Source organism: Nerophis lumbriciformis, linkage group LG13 (assembly GCF_033978685.3).
Source record: "Nerophis lumbriciformis linkage group LG13, RoL_Nlum_v2.1, whole genome shotgun sequence".
Lineage (NCBI taxonomy): Eukaryota > Metazoa > Chordata > Actinopteri > Syngnathiformes > Syngnathidae > Nerophis > Nerophis lumbriciformis.
This window is the reverse complement of record NC_084560.2, coordinates 1,350,378-1,370,930: the sequence shown is the minus strand read 5'-3', so window position 1 is coordinate 1,370,930 and position 20,553 is coordinate 1,350,378.

Below are 20,553 nucleotides of genomic sequence, written 5' to 3'. Positions count from 1 at the left end.
CCCTCACTCGTGAACAAGACTCCGAGGTACTTGAACTCCTCCACTTGGGGCAAGATCTCCTCCCCAACCCGGAGATGGCACTCCACCCTTTTCCGGGCGAGAACCATGGACTCGGACTTGTATCATCTCTATTTGGGCAATTTGACATGATCTTTTACGGGTGTTGTATCAACAAGGAGAATCTGTACAATATGCACATCCTGTTTCCGTGAAAACAAACATGAGATGGAAAAATGGTGTAAACTAAAAAGGTTGACAAACATCGATGTAAGAATATATCTATCTCTCTTTCTAGATGTTCCTTTGTGTTATGGTAGAGTTGCAGTGTAAAACAAGATGAGAAGGATTCAGTGGGCTGGGCGTTGGTGGATGATTATCTGGCTCTAACGCTCTCACAGAGTCACAGCTGAATAGTACACAGAAACAGACATTGGATCCCTTTCATAACTTACATTCCACATGTGGGGCTAGTGGGGGAGGTGCACAAAAGAGAGTCTGACACTGGACAAAGGAACATCTCTCTGGAAGTTTAAACTAAGAAATCTCCACTATTTTAATACACGATCACAGGCAGGACTTCTTGTCTGAACTAAAAAAAAAAACTCAACTAAACCACCTCATGTGTGCTAAAATCTACTGTACTTGCGTTTACTTGCGACAATTGTCAACTTTTCTTTGGCTCTTTGGGTCAATATTCCTCTCCTTCATCCTCATCCCCCATGTAGTCTGCACCCACCTCTTCATAATCCTTCTCCAGGGCGGCCATATCTTCCCTGGCCTCAGCGAACTCTCCCTCCTCCATTCCCTCTCCCACATACCAATGCACAAAGGCCCTCTTGGCATACATCAGGTCAAACTTGTGGTCCAAACGAGCCCAGGCCTCAGCGATGGCCGTGGTGTTGCTCAGCATGCACACCGCTCTCTGCACTTTGGCCAGATCTCCTCCAGGAACCACTGTTGGAGGCTGGTAGTTGATGCCCACCTTGAAGCCCGTGGGACACCAGTCCACAAACTGGATGGTGCGTTTAGTCTTGATGGCGGCGATAGCGGAGTTGACGTCTTTGGGCACCACATCACCACGGTACAGCAGACAGCAGGCCATGTATTTACCATGACGAGGGTCACACTTCACCATCTGATTGGCTGGCTCAAAACAGGTGTTGGTGATGTCTGCCACAGAGAGTTGCTCATGGTAGGCCTTCTCAGCGGAGATGACCGGGGCATATGTCGCCAGAGGAAAGTGGATACGAGGGTAGGGCACCAAGTTGGTCTGGAACTCTGTCAGGTCAACGTTCAGGGCTCCGTCAAAGCGAAGAGAGGCCGTGATAGACGACACTATCTGGCCAATGAGCCTGTTCAGGTTAGTGTAGGATGGCCTTTCGATATCGAGGTTCCTGCGGCAGATGTCATAGATGGCTTCGTTGTCAACCATGAAGGCACAGTCAGAGTGCTCCAGGGTGGTGTGAGTGGTGAGAATGGAGTTGTAAGGCTCTACGACTGCTGTTGAAACCTGGGGTGCTGGGTAGATAGCAAACTCAAGCTTGGACTTTTTACCATAATCAACAGACAGCCTTTCCATGAGGAGGGAAGTAAAACCAGAGCCAGTGCCTCCACCAAAGGAATGGAAGATGAGGAAGCCTTGCAAACCGGTGCACTGATCAGCCTACAAACATATTAGTAAAATATAAACAATGTATTTATTTCTTTTTTGGGGGCGGCCTCACCAGCTTGCGAGTTCGGTCCAGAACCAGATCAATGATCTCCTTCCCGATGGTGTAGTGACCACGGGCGTAGTTGTTGGCAGCATCTTCTTTCCCTGTGATCAGCTGCTCTGGGTGGAAGAGCTGACGGTAGGTACCTGTACGTACCTCATCTGGACAAAAATAATAATAATAATAATAATAATTTTCACAATGATGACAACAGTGAAGAAAAAGTTCAATTAGGCACCAACCAATGACGGTGGGCTCCAGGTCTACAAAGATGGCTCTTGGGACATGTTTTCCAGCTCCGGTCTCACTGAAAAAGGTGTTAAAGGAGTCATCTTTACTCACAAATGTCTTATCAGAAGGCATTTGTCCATCCGGCTGGATACCATGTTCCAGGCAGTAAAGCTCCCAGCATGCATTGCCAATCTGAGCCCCAGCCTGGCCCACATGTATGGAAATACATTCACGCTGCAAAGAGAGATGGCATTCAAATTCCACCAGCATATTAAGGATTTCTTGTATTGTATCAATACATTACCATCGTTGATATCTCTCTTCTCCAACGTTCAGGTGTCAGCAAGAAGATTTAGTCCTGTCACCACCGGTGTTGCTTCACTTTATATACCTGCACTTTGAGGTGAGCAGTGATTTGATATTCGCTGTAATCAGAGAACTTTCTGATGGGACAATGACAAGCTCATCCGCTCAACAATGCTAAAGGATGTCACCACCCAAGGCATTGTGCGGCCTTTGTCCTAGTGTGTGTATAATGTGTAGCAGAATGGGGCTATGTTTGTGCAAGCATTATATTTGCAATGAGGGGAAGATAATGCATCAGAGTTTCACTCAGCAGTCTCACATGTTTGACCTTCTAGCTGCTGTATGGCTCCAAGTCAAACAATGTTAAACCAAACACCAAGTTGCAATTTCTTACCACACATTGACTTGAACACAAATTGTTGTGCAGGCCGGATAAGCTAATTGGCTATCATAGCTGCCACACACATACACTCCCAGAACACACACCCTAGTCCCAGAGAAGCAACCAACAATTTGAAATCATGCTGTTGTTATCCCACCTCGCCTGTTTAAGGAGGTACTTGCTACTATTGGATCAAGTGTCCTTAACATTATCAATAGTAGCCTCTCTTCTGGAATAGTTCCAGTAGAGTTTAAACATGCAGTGGTACGACCTCTACTTAAAAAACCCAGCCTCGACCCCTCTCTCCTCTCTATCTTCAGACCTATCTCTAATCTTCCATACATTTCCAAAATATTAGAGAAGGTTGTCTACAGTCAGTTGTTGCCCTTCTTAGAGGATAATGGTATCACTGAGCTGTTCCAGTCCGGTTTTAAAGCCCTCCACAGCACAGAGTCAGCGCTTCTAAAAGTTTTTAACGATATCCTCCTGTCCACTGATTCTGGTAAATATGTTGTCCTGGTGCTTTTAGATCTGTCCGCTGCGTTCGACACCGTCGACCACGCCACCTTAATCACTCGTCTTGAGAACTGTGTGGGCATTAAGGGCGCCGCCCTCAACTGGTTCCGGTCGTACCTAACCGACAGGAGTTTTTGTGTAAAAGTAGACAGTTTTATGTCGTCCACAGCTCCTTTACCACATGGGGTCCCCCAGGGCTCAATCCTTGCCCCAATTTTATTTGCGCTTTACCTTCTCCCCCTTGGTTCTATTTTTAGGAAGTACAGTATTGCATTTCATTTTTATGCCGATGATTGCCAGATTTATTTTCCCATGGCACAAAATAACACGGTTCAACGTCTTATTGACTGCCTGCACGACATCAAAGTCTGGCTTTCAGCTAACTTCCTGAGCCTAAATGAAGATAAAACAGAAGTTATGTTGTTCGGTCCAAGTCGCTCTCCCTCCCCCAACGTTGACCTCGTCACTCTGACCCCGTATCTCAGCGACTCTGTCACAAACCTGGGGGTAAAGTTTGACTCAGATTTTAAATTCGAAAAACAAATCAGCAGCGTCGTTCAAAAAAGCTTTTATCAATTACGCCAAATAGCGAAAGTGAAACCGCTTCTATCAAGACATGATCTTGAGAAATTAATCCACGCTTTTATCTCGACTCGTCTTGATTATTGTAATGCCCTGTATGTTGGCATTAGCCAGGCCTCCCTCGCCCGCCTGCAGCTCGTGCAGAACTCTGCTGCTCGTCTGCTAACACAGACCCGCAGACGTGAGCACATCACCCCTATTTTAGCGTCCCTTCACTGGCTCCCTGTGCGTTACCGAATACATTTTAAACTCCTTTTATTTGTTTTTAAATGTCTAAACAACCTCGCGCCAACCTATCTCTCCGACCTCCTTCAGCCTTACTGCCCCACCCGATCCTTAAGATCAGCCGATCAGCTGCTGTTGACGGTCCCTGACACAAGGCTGAAGCTTAGAGGTGACAGAGCTTTCGCCGTTGCTGCTCCCAAGCTCTGGAACGACCTACCCCCGAGTGTTAGACAAGCCTCCTCTCTTCCTGTTTTTAAATCTCTCTTAAAAACATACTTTTATTCCATGGCTTTTAACACTGAGTGATATCCATCCTGCAATGGCACCCCATAATACACCTGCTGTGATCCTGTTTTTATGTTTTTATGTTTTTATTAATTCTATTTTAATTATTTATTTTTTATCGTGTTCTGTTTGTGTTGTGTTGTGTTTGCTCGGTACTCGTTTTATCTTTTAACCTGCTCATTGTACAGCACTTTGGCTACCCCTGTGGTAAATTTTAAATGTGCTCTATAAATAAAGTTGATTTGATTTGATTTGATGGGCTAAATATCCAAGAATGCTAACATTAGTAGCTAAACTTTCATTAACCGCTATCATTCGCTGATAACAAGCATAACTAATGTGTCATGTGGGGCGTAGTTTACATACTCAAAGCTGCAAAAGGGCAGAATGAAATGCTTACAACACTGTCAAGAGTTAGGCCCTCTAGAAAGCAGACAGCAGCTTTAAGATGTTGCTTACATCAGGATAAGAAACACCCGAGGCTTCAACTTGGTCATTTTTGAAGAATGGCATTTGGTAGAACACAGACACAATTCCCTTCATCAAGCATGGTTTAGTTTTCACAACTGTTCATTGTTTGGTTTGTGTGTCTGTAGTGTTGAAAAGACACTACTTTGTATAGGTTGCATTTGTGGGTGTTATGGTTGCAGGGGGGAGTTGACGGCACAGACACAAGGGGCAGTATAGCCCTATGTTTAATTATATATATATATGCATAATATATATAATACACAATACTAAATATATACAAACCCCGTTTCCATATGAGTTGGGTAATTGTGTTAGATGTAAATATAAACGCAATACAATGATTTGTAAATCATTTTCAAGCCATATTCAGTTGAATATGCTACAAAGACAACATATTTGATGTTCAAACTCATAAACATTTTTTTTTTTTTGCAAATAATCATTAACTTTAGAATTTGATGGCAGCAACACGTGACAAAGAAGTTGGGAAGGGTGGCAATAAATACTGATAAAGTTGAGGAATGCTCATCAAAGACTTATTTGGAACATCCCACAGGTGTGCAGGCTAATTGGGAACAGGTGGGTGCCATGATTGGGTATAAAAGTAGATTCCATGAAATGCTCAGTCATTCACAAACAAGGATGGGGCGAGGGTCACCACTTTGTCATACAAATGTGTGAGCAAATTGTTGAACAGTTTAAGAAAAACCTTTCTCAAGCAGCTATTGCAAGGAATTTAGGGATTTCACCATCTACGCTCCGTAATATCATCAAAGGGTTCAAAGAATCTGGAGAAATCACTGCACGTAAGCAGCTAAGCCCGTGACCTTCCATCCCTCAGGCTGTACTGCATCAACAAGCGACATCAGTGTGTAAAGGATATCACCACATGGGCTCAGGAACACTTCAGAAACCCACTGTCAGTAACTACAGTTGGTCGCTACATCTGTAAGTGCAAGTTAAAACTCTCCTATGCAAGGCGAAAACAGTTTATCAACAACACCCAGAAACGCCGTCGGCTTGGCTGGGCCTGAGCTCATCTAAGATGGACTGATACAAAGTGGAAAAGTGTTCTGTGGTCTGACAAGTCCACATTACAAATTGTTTTTGGAAACTGTGGACGTCGTGTCCTCTGGACCAAAGAGGAAAAGAACCATCCGGATTGTTATAGGTGCAAAGTTGAAAAGCCAGCATGTGTGATGGTATGGCGGTGTATTGGTGCTCAAGACATGGGTAACTTGCTGAAAGGTACATACAGGTTTTGGAGCAACATATGTTGCCATCCAAGCAACGTTACCATGGACGCCCCTGCTTATTTCAGTGAGACAATGCCAACCCACGTGTTACAACAGCGTGGCTTCATAGTAAAAGAGTGCGGGTACTAGACTGGCCTGCCTGTAGTCCAGACCTGTCTCCCATTGAAAATGTGTGGCGCATTATGAAGCCTAAAATAGCACAAGGGAGACCCCCGGACTGTTGAACAACTTAAGCTGTACATCAAGCAAGAATGGGAAAGAATTCCACCTGAGAAGCTTCAAAAATGTGTCTCCTCAGTTCCCAAACCTTTACTGAGTGTTGTTAAAAGGAAAGGCCATGTAACACAGTGGTGAACATGCCCTTTCCCAACTACTTTGGCACGTGTTGCAGCCATGAAATTCTAAGTTAATTATTATTTACAAAACAAAAATAAAGTTTATGAGTTTGAACATCAAATATGTTGTCTTTGTAGCATATTCAACTGAATATGGCTTGAAAAGGATTTGCAAATCTAACACAATGTGTAGGAATTAATTGCTGAGTGTTTACCAGAAGTGTTGACTCGAGAGGAGGAACAAGGCATGTCCGTGGGGCAGGCAGATGATCCAGGGCGAGAGAGAGGCGTCAGAGTCCGTGTCCATGCGAGGGGTCGAGGATCGAGGGTGGCAGTCCAAAGTCCAAAAGGAAAGACAAGGCCCACAGCTCGATCACGCGGGGACGAAGGCAGATTGCTGGGGAGGACAACAAGGAAGAACAATGAAACACGGAGGGGAAAACGCAGAGAGAGAGAGCACAAAGCTGGGTAATCGGCTTACGGTACAGAAGAGTAAGTTCCGGCAAGGATCCTTGGGTCAACTGGTTTAAATACAGCTAGCCCTCATCAGTCCCAGGTGTGTTGATTGCTGACCGCTCACAGCCTTGCCGGCATGTGGGCGTGATGCGGCCAGCGCGAGCAGGGGCGTGTCTCGGCGCTCCGCCAGCGGAGGTGCTGGCAGACCCAGCTGCCGGAGAAAAGCGGGTTCGAGCCTGCGCCGTGACAGTGGGTTGGGAGAACGTTGTGAGGAGAGGTACAGTATACACACTTTCTGGCCAAAAATGTCACCACATGGATTTAACCAAGCATTGCGGTTGCTGCAGTCGGTCAAGTCTAAGTTTAGCGACAATCTCTACCTAAACAATGAGGTCAGATGACTACCTGACCAAACTGAATGGCAAGGTTGTTCCATTTTGCAACTTGTATTTTTTAATGGGGTGGCGAGGCTCAGATGGTAGGGCGGTCACCCAGAAATGTGAGGGTTCTTGGTATGAATCTTCCGTCATCCCAGTCACTGCCGTTGTGGTTTTGGGCGAGAGCCTTCTCCATTTTTTTTCTACCGCTCCCGGCTCCAACCCAGGTTGTCGACATTACGAGCGAGCATGCTGACGACTGAGCTAAAAGCCCGAACTATCGACCCGATAGCCAGCACATACCGTACTCAGTCTTTCGGCTGTGTTGTGTTTTTCCTATTGTTCCGCCTGGGGCTCCAACTCAGGTCAGAGCGTGCTGACTACTGATCTCAAACCCAGCCAGCATTACTTAACTGTCATGGAGTGAGGTTTACCAACGTACACATGGTGGCTGGCCTCTGTTACATTGGGTAGGACCATCTTGCTCCCAGTGCCACCAACACTGGTATGGGGGGACTACAGATGGAAATTCTCAACTATGTTCTAACTCATTCACAGTCTGGACAACAGACTGTGCATTAATGTGCACATTGTCCGGAATAAATCAAGTCTGGACAGAAATAAATGAAACATTTAGAAGCTTGGGCAGCAAGTCATTCCTCGGATTCAGGAGGAACAGTGTGGTTTTCGTCCTGGTCGTGGAACTGTGGACCAGCTCTATACTCTCGGCAGGGTCCTTGAGGGTGCATGGGAGTTTGCCCAACCAGTCTACATGTGCTTTGTGGACTTGGAGAAGGCATTCGACCGTGTACCCCGGGAAGTCCTGTGGGGAGTGCTCAGAGAGTATGGAGTAACGGACTATCTTATTGTGGCAGTTCGCTCCCTGTATGATCAGTGTCAGAGCTTGGTCCGCATTGCCGGCAGTAAGTCGGACACGTTTCCAGTGAGGGTTGGACTCCGCCAAGGCTGCCCTTTGTCACCCATTCTGTTCACTTTTATGGACAGAATTTCTAGGCGCAGTCAGGGCGTTGAGGGGATCTGGTTTGGTGGCTGCAGGATTAGGTCTCTGCTTTTTGCAGATGATGTGGTCCTGATAGCTTCTTCCGGCCAAGATCTTCAGCTCTCACTGGATCGGTTCGCAGCCGAGTGTGAAGCGACTGGGATGGGAATCAGCACCTCCAAGTCCGAGTCCATGGTTCTCTCCCGGAAAAGGGTGGAGTGCCATCTCCGGGTTGGGGAGGAGATCTTGCCCCAAGTGGAGGAGTTCAAGTACCTCGGAGTCTTGTTCACGAGTGGGGGAAGAGTGGATGGTGAGATCGACAGGCGGATCGGTGCGGCGTCTTCAGTAATGCGGACGCTGTATCGATCCGTTGTGGTGAAGAAGGAGCTGAGCCGGAAGGCAAAGCTCTCGATTTACCGGTCGATCTACGTTCCCATCCTCACCTATGGTCATGAGCTTTGGGTCATGACCGAAAGGACAAGATCACGGGTACAAGCGGCCGAAATGAGTTTCCTCCGCCGAGTGGCGGGTCTCTCCCTTAGAGATAGGGTGAGAAGCTCTGTCATTCGGGGGGAGCTCAAAGTAAAGCCGCTGCTCCTCCACATCGAGAGGAGCCAGATGAGGTGGTTCGGGCATCTGGTCAGGATGCCACCCGAACGCCTCCCTAGGAAGGTGTTTCGGGCACGTCCGACCGGTAGGAGGCCACGGGGAAGACCCAGGACACGCTGGGAAGACTATGTCTCCCGGCTGGCCTGGGAACGCCTCGGGATCCCCCGGGAGGAGCTGGACGAAGTGGCTGGGGAGAGGGAAGTCTGGGCTTCCCTGCTTAAGCTGCTGCCCCCGCGACCCGACCTCGGATAAGCGGAAGAAGATGGATGGATGGATGGATGGGCAGCACGGTGGAAGAGGGGTTAGTGCGTCTGCCTCACAAAACGAAGGTGCTGAGTAGTCTGGGGTTCATTCCCAGGCTCGGGATCTTTCTGTGTGGAGTTTGCATGTTCTCCCCGTGACTGCGTGGGTTCCCTCCGGGTACTCCGGCTTCCTCCCACCTCCAAAGACATGCACCTGGGGATAGGCCCCTCCCACCTTCAAAGACATGCACCTGGGGATAGGCCCCTCCCACCTTCAAAGACATGCACCTGGGGATAGGTTGATTGGCAACACTAAATGGTCCCTAGTGTGTGAATGTGAGTGTGAATGTTGTCTGTCTATCTGTGTTGGCCCTGCGATGAGGTGGCGACTTGTCCAGGGTGTACCCCGCCTTCCGCCCGATTGTAGCTGAGATAGGCTCCAGCGCCCCCCGCGACCCCGAAGGGAATAAGCGGTAGAAAATGGATGGATGTAGAAGCTTGTGAAAACGATGCCTCAGCGAATATGTGCTGTGATCAAAGCTTAGGGCGGTCCAACAAAATATTGCAGTATGCAACTTTTATTTGGCCAGGACTTGTATTTTCTCTTGTCCCTGTCACTCGCTCTCATTGGAACTTTCAACTCCTCCGTCCCAGAATGCAATTGGTTCTATCTCACTCACATTACACCACACTAGATGACCTTCACATGATTCCATGCTCTTACATTTGAGCGAGGAACGGCATAAAGATGAACGCACAACGTTCTACAACTTCGCCACGTGACACGCAAAGTGTATGGACTACACACAGTCCGGTCAACCGCAACTTGATGTTACTTTGCGTACTTCTGAGCCACAAACTGTGCTTTTTTGACAGCAGTGAGCACTAGTGAGGATGGTGTACTGGTCTGGGTCTGTCCGTAGATGGTGTACTGGTCTGGGTCTGTCCATAGATAGTGTACTGGTCTGGGTCTGTCCGTTGATGGTGTACTGGTCTGAGTCTGTCCATAAATGGTGTACTGGTCTGGGTCTGTCCATAGATAGTGTACTGGTCTGGGTCTGTCCGTAGATGGTGTACTGGTCTGGGTCTGTCCATAGATGGTGTACTGGTCTGGGTCTGTCCATAGATGGTGTACTGGTCTGGGTCTGTCCGTAGATGGTGTACTGGTCTGGGTCTGACCATAGATGGTGTACTGGTCTTGGTCTGACCATAGATGGTGTACTGGTCTGGGTCTGACCATAGATGTACTGGTCTGGGTCTGTCCATAGATAATGTACTGGTCTGGGTCTGACCATAGATGGTGTACTGGTCTGGGTCTGTCCATAGATGGTGTACTGGTCTGGGTCTGACCATAGATGGTGTACTGGTCTGGGTCTGACCATAGATGGTGTACTGGTCTGGGTCTGTCCATATATGGTGTACTGGTCTGGGTCTGACCATAGATGGTGTACTAGTCTGGGTCTGACCATAGATGGTGTACTGGTCTGGGTCTGTCCATAGATAGTGTACTGGTCTGGGTCTGTCCATAGATGGTGTACTGGTCTGGGTCTGTCCATAGATGGTGTACTGGTCTGGGTCTGTCCATAGATAGTGTACTGGTCTGGGTCTGTCCGTTGATGGTGTACTGGTCTGAGTCTGTCCATAGATGGTGTACTGGTCTGGGTCTGTCCATAGATAGTGTACTGGTCTGGGTCTGTCCGTAGATGGTGTACTGGTCTGGGTCTGTCCATAGATGGTGTACTGGTCTGGGTCTGTCCATAGATGGTGTACTGGTCTGGGTCTGTCCGTAGATGGTGTACTGGTCTGGGTCTGTCCGTAGATGGTGTACTGGTCTGGGTCTGTCCATAGATAGTGTACTGGTCTGGGTCTGTCCGTTGATGGTGTACTGGTCTGAGTCTGTCCATAGATGGTGTACTGGTCTGGGTCTGTCCATAGATGATGTACTGGTCTGGGTCTGACCATAGATGGTGTACTGGTCTGAGTCTGTCCATAGATAGTGTACTGGTCTGGGTCTGTCCATAGATAGTGTACTGGTCTGGGTCTGTCCGTTGATGGTGTACTGGTCTGAGTCTGTCCATAGATGGTGTACTGGTCTGGGTCTGTCCATAGATAGTGTACTGGTCTGGGTCTGTCCGTAGATGGTGTACTGGTCTGGGTCTGTCCATAGATGGTGTACTGGTCTGGGTCTGTCCATAGATGGTGTACTGGTCTGGGTCTGTCCGTAGATGGTGTACTGGTCTGGGTCTGTCCATAGATGGTGTACTGGTCTGGGTCTGTCCGTAGATGGTGTACTGGTCTGGGTCTGTCCATAGATAATGTACTGGTCTGGGTCTGTCCGTAGATGGTGTACTGGTCTGGGTCTGTCCATAGATGGTGTACTGGTCTGGGTCTGTCCATAGATGGTGTACTGGTCTGGGTCTGACCATAGATGGTGTACTGGTCTGGGTCTGTCCATAGATAATGTACTGGTCTGGGTCTGTCCGTAGATGGTGTACTGGTCTGGGTCTGTCCGTAGATGGTGTATTGGTCTGGGTCTGTCCGTAGATGGTGTACTGGTCTGGGTCTGTCCATAGATAATGTACTGGTCTGGGTCTGTCCGTAGATGGTGTACTGGTCTGGGTCTGTCCGTAGATGGTGTATTGGTCTGGGTCTGTCCGTAGATGGTGTACTGGTCTGGGTCTGTCCATAGATAATGTACTGGTCTGGGTCTGACCATAGATGGTGTACTGGTCTGAGTCTGTCCATAGATAGTGTACTGGTCTGGGTCTGTCCATAGATAGTGTACTGGTCTGGGTCTGTCCATTGATGGTGTACTGGTCTGGGTCTGTCCGTAGATGGTGTACTGGTCTGGGTCTGTCCATAGATGGTGTACTGGTCTGGGTCTGTCCATAGATGGTGTACTGGTCTGGGTCTGTCCGTAGATGGTGTACTGGTCTGGGTCTGACCATAGATGGTGTACTGGTCTGGGTCTGTCCATAGATGGTGTACTGGTCTGAGTCTGTCCATAGACACAGACAACACACAATCGACTACATATCTCACATTTCTTATCCAATTTGAACTGTTCCAACATCCACACACTCCACTCAGACTGGACATTCACGCCATCATGTTTCCCGGTTCGGAACATTCCCCGATTACCTGGAATTACCAGGAATTTCCCCGCATTGAAAATGAATTGGCGATAAACAAATCTCTCTATATCCCACATTTCTCAACCCATTCGAAGCGTTCCAACATCCACACACTCCACTCACCCTGGACATTCAAACATTTCAGTTCCGCTCACGTGTATCGGCAGTTGGACGAATCGCACACAAAGAGTATTCACACGTAATTCCTACCGGAATTGCAATTTCCAGTTAGCATATAATTTCCTGTTTGCTAAACATACCAAAGACTTTCCCACGCTCTACAATCAAGTCTGAATGACTGGAGGGACTTCACAAAGCAGCCGTACAATGTGGAGTACACAGCTTGTGGGTTACTCATCCCCTGGGGGAAGACAAGAAACTGGATAGCTGTGAGGTGAATCACCTAAATTGAAGACTGTATGGTGGACATAGCCGAGTGAGATTCAAAAGTCTGCCAACATGTGGTCCGTTAGCAAGGTTTTCATGAGACAAGTCTTCTCTCAATGAGAGTCAGTGGACTAACAGTAGAGTCCGACTGTTTTTTTTTGTTTTTTTTGTTTTTTCGTTTCAAGTTTATTCACAATACCATATAACAAATACAATAGTAGTAAAATATCATCATTTAAAGATGTTGGTACGTGAAAGGGTCCCCCAAATAAGCTAGAAGAAGCTTTTGACAGGGGGTCCAGAGGATAGAATATACATGAAATGATGGAATATACATGAAATGATGGAACATGGTAGCAAGTACAACAACAAAAAACAAAACAAAAAACAACGCTATATGATTAACACAAGATAATAGTACTAAAGCAAGCATACACATACATACATACATTCATTCAACCATGCAAAACCCAACAGTAGTCTACCCTACATGAGGCATTAAATATAGGTGGTTAATAGATAAGTTTTTAGTTTATTTTTGAAGTTGGAGAATGGATACAGCATCTTGAGGTTCTCATTAAGCCGGTTCCAAATCTTTGGTCCCCTGCATACAACACTTGGAGCGGTACAATCCAGTAAACCATGTTTCCCTGATATCAAATCTAAGTTAGGAGTGTTGTGGGCATGCTGGGGATGGTAGATAGGAACCAAGCTACAGAGCCTTAAATTCAGCCTGTAAATGACTTGATAGGTTAAACAAGCATTTTGATGAATATTGAACTCTGTCAGTCTTAAGAGATGATAATTATGGAATAGATGTGGAGTGGGGGCATTAAACTTGGACCATGACAGGGCCCGTATGATTTTCTTTTGCATAGATTCTAATTTGTGGAGGTAGGTAGGGAAGGTGTTACACCAGATGACATTACAGTAGTTTAGATGTGGTTCAAAGAGAGTTTTATATAGTGTGAGTAGAGCATAAAGAGGAAGATAATGACGAAGGTGAAAGAACAGGCCAACATATTTGGATAATTTGTTTAACAGATGGCTAATGTGACATTTGAAATTGAGGTATTCGTCAATGATGACCCCCAGGAATTTTGTGGAGTTCACTCTCTGTATTTCCTGCCCATTGATGTTGATATGGCAGTGCTCAGTATTTGTCCGCTTTTTATTAGAACGAAATAGAATACAATTTGTTTTATTTACATTAAGTGAGAGCTTATTGCATTTGAACCAGGAATCCACTTTCACAAGCTCTGAATTGACAGTTACTTGTAGATGGTGTAGGCTCCTGTGTGAGGTAAACACATTTGTATCGTCAGCAAAAATTATTTTATGAAAAGTTTCGGAGGAGTTGACAAAATCATTTATGTATAGGATAAAAAGGAGAGGCCCCAAGATGGATCCCTGGGGAACCCCATAATTGATGGTCATACAGGGTGAATTGTGATCATTGACGCATACACATTGCTGCCTTCCGTATAGGTAAGAGCGGAACCAATCGAGAGGTACCCCTCTGACACCATAGTGATATAGTTTATACAATAAGATCTCAAAGTCTATTGTGTCAAAGGCCTTGGATAGATCCAAAAAAATGCCAATACCGCATTTTCCTTCTTCAATACAGTCATTGACCTTTTCCAAAAGGTCGAGTATAGCCATACAGGTGGTGCTTTTTTTACGAAAACCATATTGGGAGGGGACAAGGATATTTAGTTTTTCCAGAAAGCCATTCAGTCGGTTATAGACCACTTTCTCAAATATTTTTGAAAATGTTGGTAAAATTGAAATTGGCCTATAATTGTTCATATTATTTTTATCACCTGATTTAAAAATTGGGATTATTTTTGCCACTTTGGACATTTTGGGTACAATGCCAGCACTAAGTGACAGGTTTATACAGTGACAGAGAGGATTTATGATCACATTTGCTATGGCTTTCAAGATTTTGCTACATATCCCGTCCACTCCAGCTGTATGTGATGACTTTAGGTCCATAATGATCGTATAAAGCTCATTGATGTCGGTTGGCTGCATGAAAAAGGAGCTAGGGTAGCTGCCTGATAAAAATTCTTTAAAGGAATACCCTGGAGGTTGACCTATTTTACTGGATAGGTTTTCCCCAATAGAAGCAAAAAATGTATTAAAACTATTGGCAAGATCAGCCCTATTTGACCCTGTATCCGGAACAACAGTTCAGTTGACTGAGAGGAACTAAACTGTTGATCCGGCACATAGCTCCAGGCGGAGGCCTCAGCTCACACCAGAAATATTTCACACAAAGCAAACGGCCAGCAGGCATCAGACCAAGCGAGACTAAGCACACCTGTAAGCTCCGTAAGCTTTGTGACAAATATGCAAGTTCTTGTTCTAACAAAACCTGAATCAATCAATTAAAACATAGTTTTATAGCCCTTATTCCCAAGTGTCTAAAAGGGCTTTGCAAAGACATCTGATTATCTAAACCCACATCCGGGCAAGGAAAAACTCAAAAGACCCCGGCTGGGAAAAAGAAGAACCGTTGAGAAGGGATTGCAGGTGTGGGTACACCCATATGAATTATATACGTTAACAGTAACGTCTGTGGTTTGACTTGTGCAGGTTAATTCCTTGTCTCCTAAAGAGTAAGAACACTCCATCTCCTTTTCATATAGAAAGATAAGTCATGACAAATAAGAGCCTCAAGTGGAGTGAACTTCTGTTGTTGAAGCAAACTGTTATGTTGAGTGATTGTTTCCACTGGAGCTTGTGGTTCCTGCTGAAAAAGGAGGCAGCTTCCTGTGGACAAAAATACTTAGTGGCTCACGTCCCAGGATGGAGAAGATGTGCTGCGTCACACTCATGACCTTGTTGACTGTGACCTCTAGTGTTCACATACTGTAACTGCATGACCTTGTTGACTGTGACCTCTAGTGTTCACATACTGTAACTGCAGCTGTGACCTCTAGTGTTCACATACTGTAACTGCAGCTGTTGACTGTGACCTCTAGTGTTCACATACTGTAACTGCAGCTGTGACCTCTAGTGTTCACATACTGTAACTGCAGCTGTGACCTCTAGTGTTCACATACTGTAACTGCAGCTGTGACCTCTAGTGTTCACATACTGTAACTGCAGCTGTTGACCTCTAGTGTTCGCATACTGTAACTGCAGCTGTGACCTCTAGTGTTCACATACTGTAACTGCAGCTGTTGACCTCTAGTGTTCACATACTGTAACTGCAGCTGTTGACCTCTAGTGTTCACATACTGTAACTGCAGCTGTGACCTCTAGTGTTCGCATACTGTAACTGCAGCTGTTGACCTCTAGTGTTCACATACTGTAACTGCAGCTGTGACCTCTAGTGTTCGCATACTGTAACTGCAGCTGACACGGCAGCATTTGCACTCATTTTACATCACTCACAAAAGGTGAAAGACCCTTTTTTTGGGACCCATTTACAATCATATATAAGACAAGATCACATGTTTTTTATGCATTCTAAATCCTGAATAAAAGCTGGCAAACATAAGCTAACAATGGAGCTAATAAGGAGCCACTCTATTCTGCCAATGAAGCACCCTAAGAAACATCCATCAAGGTTGTATATACACACTGTGAGTATATAGTAACATTCATAATAACATGTAATATATACATGATGTAAGTATATATGTAGTATCTAGTAACATTCATAATAACATGTAATATATACATGATGTAAGTATATATGTCATGTAGTAACATTCATAATAACATGTAATATATACATGATGTAAGTATATATGTCATGTAGTAACATTCATAATAACATGTAATATATACATGATGTAAGTATATATGTCATGTAGTAACATTCATAATAACATGTAATATATACATGATGTAAGTATATATGTCATGTAGTAACATTCATAATAACATGTAATAAATACATGATGTAAGTATATATGTCATGTAGTAACATTCATAATAACATGACATACATACATGATGTAAGTATATATGTCATGTAGTAACATTCATAATAACATGACATACATACATGATGTAAGTATATATGTCATGTAGTAACATTCATAATAACATGTAATATATATATGATGTAAGTATATATGTCATGTAGTAACATTCATAATAACATGTAATATATACATGATGTAAGTATATATGTCATGTAGTAACATTCATAATAACATGTAATAAATACATGATGTAAGTATATATGTCATGTAGTAACATTCGTAATAACATGTAATATATACATGATGTCAGTATATATGTCATGTAGTAACATTCATAATAACATGTAATATATACATGATGTAAGTATATATGTCATGTAGTAACATTCATAATAACATGCAATATATACATGATGTAAGTATATATGTCATGTAGTAACATTCATAATAACATGTAATATATACATGATGTAAGTATATATGTCATGTAGTAACATTCATAATAACATGTAATATATACATGATGTAAGTATATATGTCATGTAGTAACATTCATAATAACATGTAATATATACATGATGTAAGTATATATATGTAATGTAGTATGTACACCATGACAGTGCTAGTGTACAACATGACTAGTGAGACATGTAGTCCATGGACTCGAGAGACATGTATATTATTACATATATAAACATCTGTTTATGAATGTTATTACCTATATAGACATCTACTTATGAATATTATTACTTTTATAAACATATATTTATGAATATTATTACCTATATAAACTTTTATTTATTTATGAATAATATTACCTATACAAACATCTACTTATGAATATTATTACCTATATAAACATCTATTTATGAATATTATTACCTATATAAACATATTTATGAATATCATTACTTATGTAAACATCTACTTATGAACATTATTACATATATAAACATCTATTTATGAATATTATTACCTACATAAACATCTGCTTATGAATATTATTACCTATACAAACATCTATTTATGAATATTATTACTTATATAAACATCTATTTATGAAATTATTACCTATATATAAACATCTATATATGAATATTATTACCCATATAAACATTTATTTATTTATGAATATTATTATCTATCTAAACATCTATTTATGAATAATATTACCTATACAAACATCTACTTATGAATATTATTACCTATATAAACATATATTTATGAATATTATTACCTATATAAACATATTTATGAATATCATTACTTATATAAACATCTACTTATGAACATTATTACATATATAAACATCTATTTATGAATATTATTACCTACATAAACATCTGCTTTTGAATATTATTACCTATACAAACATCTATATATGAATATTATTACTTATATAAACATCTATTTATGAAATTATTACCTATATATAAACATCTATATATGAATATTATTACCCATATAAACATTTATTTATTTATGAATATTATTATCTATCTAAACATCTATTTATGAATATTATTACCTATATAAACATCTACTTATGAATATTATTACCTATACAAATATCTATGTATGAATATTATTACCTATATAAACATCTACTTATGAATATTATTACTTTTATAAACATATATTTATGAATATTATTACCTATATAAACTTTTATTTATTTATGAATAATATTACCTATACAAACATCTACTTATGAATATTATGACCTATACAAATGTCTATGTATGAATGTTATTACCTATGTAGACATTTACTTATGAATATTATTACTTTTATAAACATATATTTATGAATATTATTACCTATATAAACTTTTATTTATTTATGAATAATATTACCTATACAAACATCTACTTATGAATATTATTACCTATATAAACATCTATTTATGAATATTATTACCTATATAAACATATTTATGAATATCATTACTTATATAAACATCTACTTATAAACATTATTACATATATAAACATCTATTTATGAATGTTATTACCTACATAAACATCTGCTTTTGAATATTATTACCTATACAAACATCTATATATGAATATTATTACTTATATAAACATCTATTTATGAAATTATTACCTATATAAACAGCTATATATGAATATTATTACCCATATAAACATTTATTTATTCATGAATATTATTATCTATATAAACATCTATTTATGAATAATATTACCTATACTAACATCTACTTATGAATATTATTACCTATTTAAACATCTATTTATGAATATTAATACCTATATAAACATATTTATGAATATTATTACTTATATAAACATCTACTTATGAAAATGATTACATATATAAACATCTATTTATGAATATTATTACCTACATAAGCATCTACTTATGAATATTATTACCTATACAAACATCTATTTATGAATATTATTACTTATATAAACATCTATTTATGAAATTATTACCTATATAAACATCTATTTATGAATATTATTACCTATATAAACATTTATTTATTTATGAATATTATTATCTATATAAACATCTACTTATGAATATTATTACCTATACAAACATCTATTTATGAATATTATTACTTATACAAATATCTATTTATGAATACTCTAGACCAGCAAACTACCATTTTCCAAATTGCAAAAAATTCCAGGAATTTTCACAATTCACGGTTTTCCAAAGCTTTATTTTCACCTCTTTCTGGAAAGTTTTCACAGTCCACATTTATCAACCGTTTTTGACCATTGCACCTTCAAAACATTCTTCTTAACTGGGACAACTAAACTACCATTTTTCTGTTCGTACAATTACAGGTTTTCCCCAAATTCCAGTAATTCTGAAATACCCATTTAAATTCAAACTGTACGTCAACATTATTGAAAAATTCCAACACCAACATATTCATATCATCTAGGACAATTGTTGTAGTATCTACATTTTCATAAATTCTCTTTTTTCCAAAATTGTTCAAATTTCCAGCAAATTCCCACTCAAATGCAAGATGGTATTCATAGTTATATAATGCCCCAAATTCTCAAAATGTTGTGCCATTTTTGACCCGATTCTGACCTTTCAACCATCAACCCACAACGCCAAACATGTTGTCCCTTTGCCAAAATTCCCGGAATTTCCAGTAATTTTCTCCCCATTGACAATAAATGGGAAATATACAATCGACGCATATCCCACTTTTCTCAACCGATTTGAGCTCTTCTACCATCCACACACTCCACTCACCCTGGACCAGCAAACTACCATTTTCCAAATTCCAGGAATTCTCACAATTCACGGTTTTCCAAAGCCCTATCTTCACCTCTTTCTGGAAAGTTTTCACAGTCCACATTTATCAACCGTTTTTTGACCATTGCACCTTCAAAACATTCTTCTTAACTGGGACAACTAAACTACCATTTTTCTGTTCGTACAATTACAGGTTTTCCCCAAATTCCAGTAATTCTGAAATACCCATTTAAATTCAAACTGTACGTCAACATTTTTGAAAAATTCCAACACCAACATGTTCATATCATCGAGGACAATTGTTGTAGTATCTACATTTTCATAAATTCTCTTTTCTCCAAAATTGTTCAAATTTCCAGCAAATTCCCACTCAAATGCAAGATGGTATTCATAGTTATACAATGCCCCAAATTCTCAAAATGTTGTGCCTTTTTTGACCCGATTCTGACTTTCAACCATCAACCCACAACGCCAAACATGTTGTCCCTTTGCCAAAATTCCCGGAATTTCCAGTCATTTTCTCCCCATTGACAATAAATGGGAAATATACAATCGACGCATATCCCACTTTTCTCAACCGATTTGAACGCTTCTACCATCCACACACTCCACTCACCCTGGACCAGCAAACTACCATTTTCCAAATTCCAGGAATTCTCACAATTCACGGTTTTCCAAAGCCCTATCTTCACCTCTTTCTGGAAAGTTTTCACAGTCCACATTTATCAACCCTTTTTGACCATTCCACCTTCAAAACATTCTTCTTAACTGGGACAACTAAACTACCATTTTTATTGTCGTACAATTGCCGGTTTTCCCCCCCCAAATTCCAGGAATATCTGGAATTT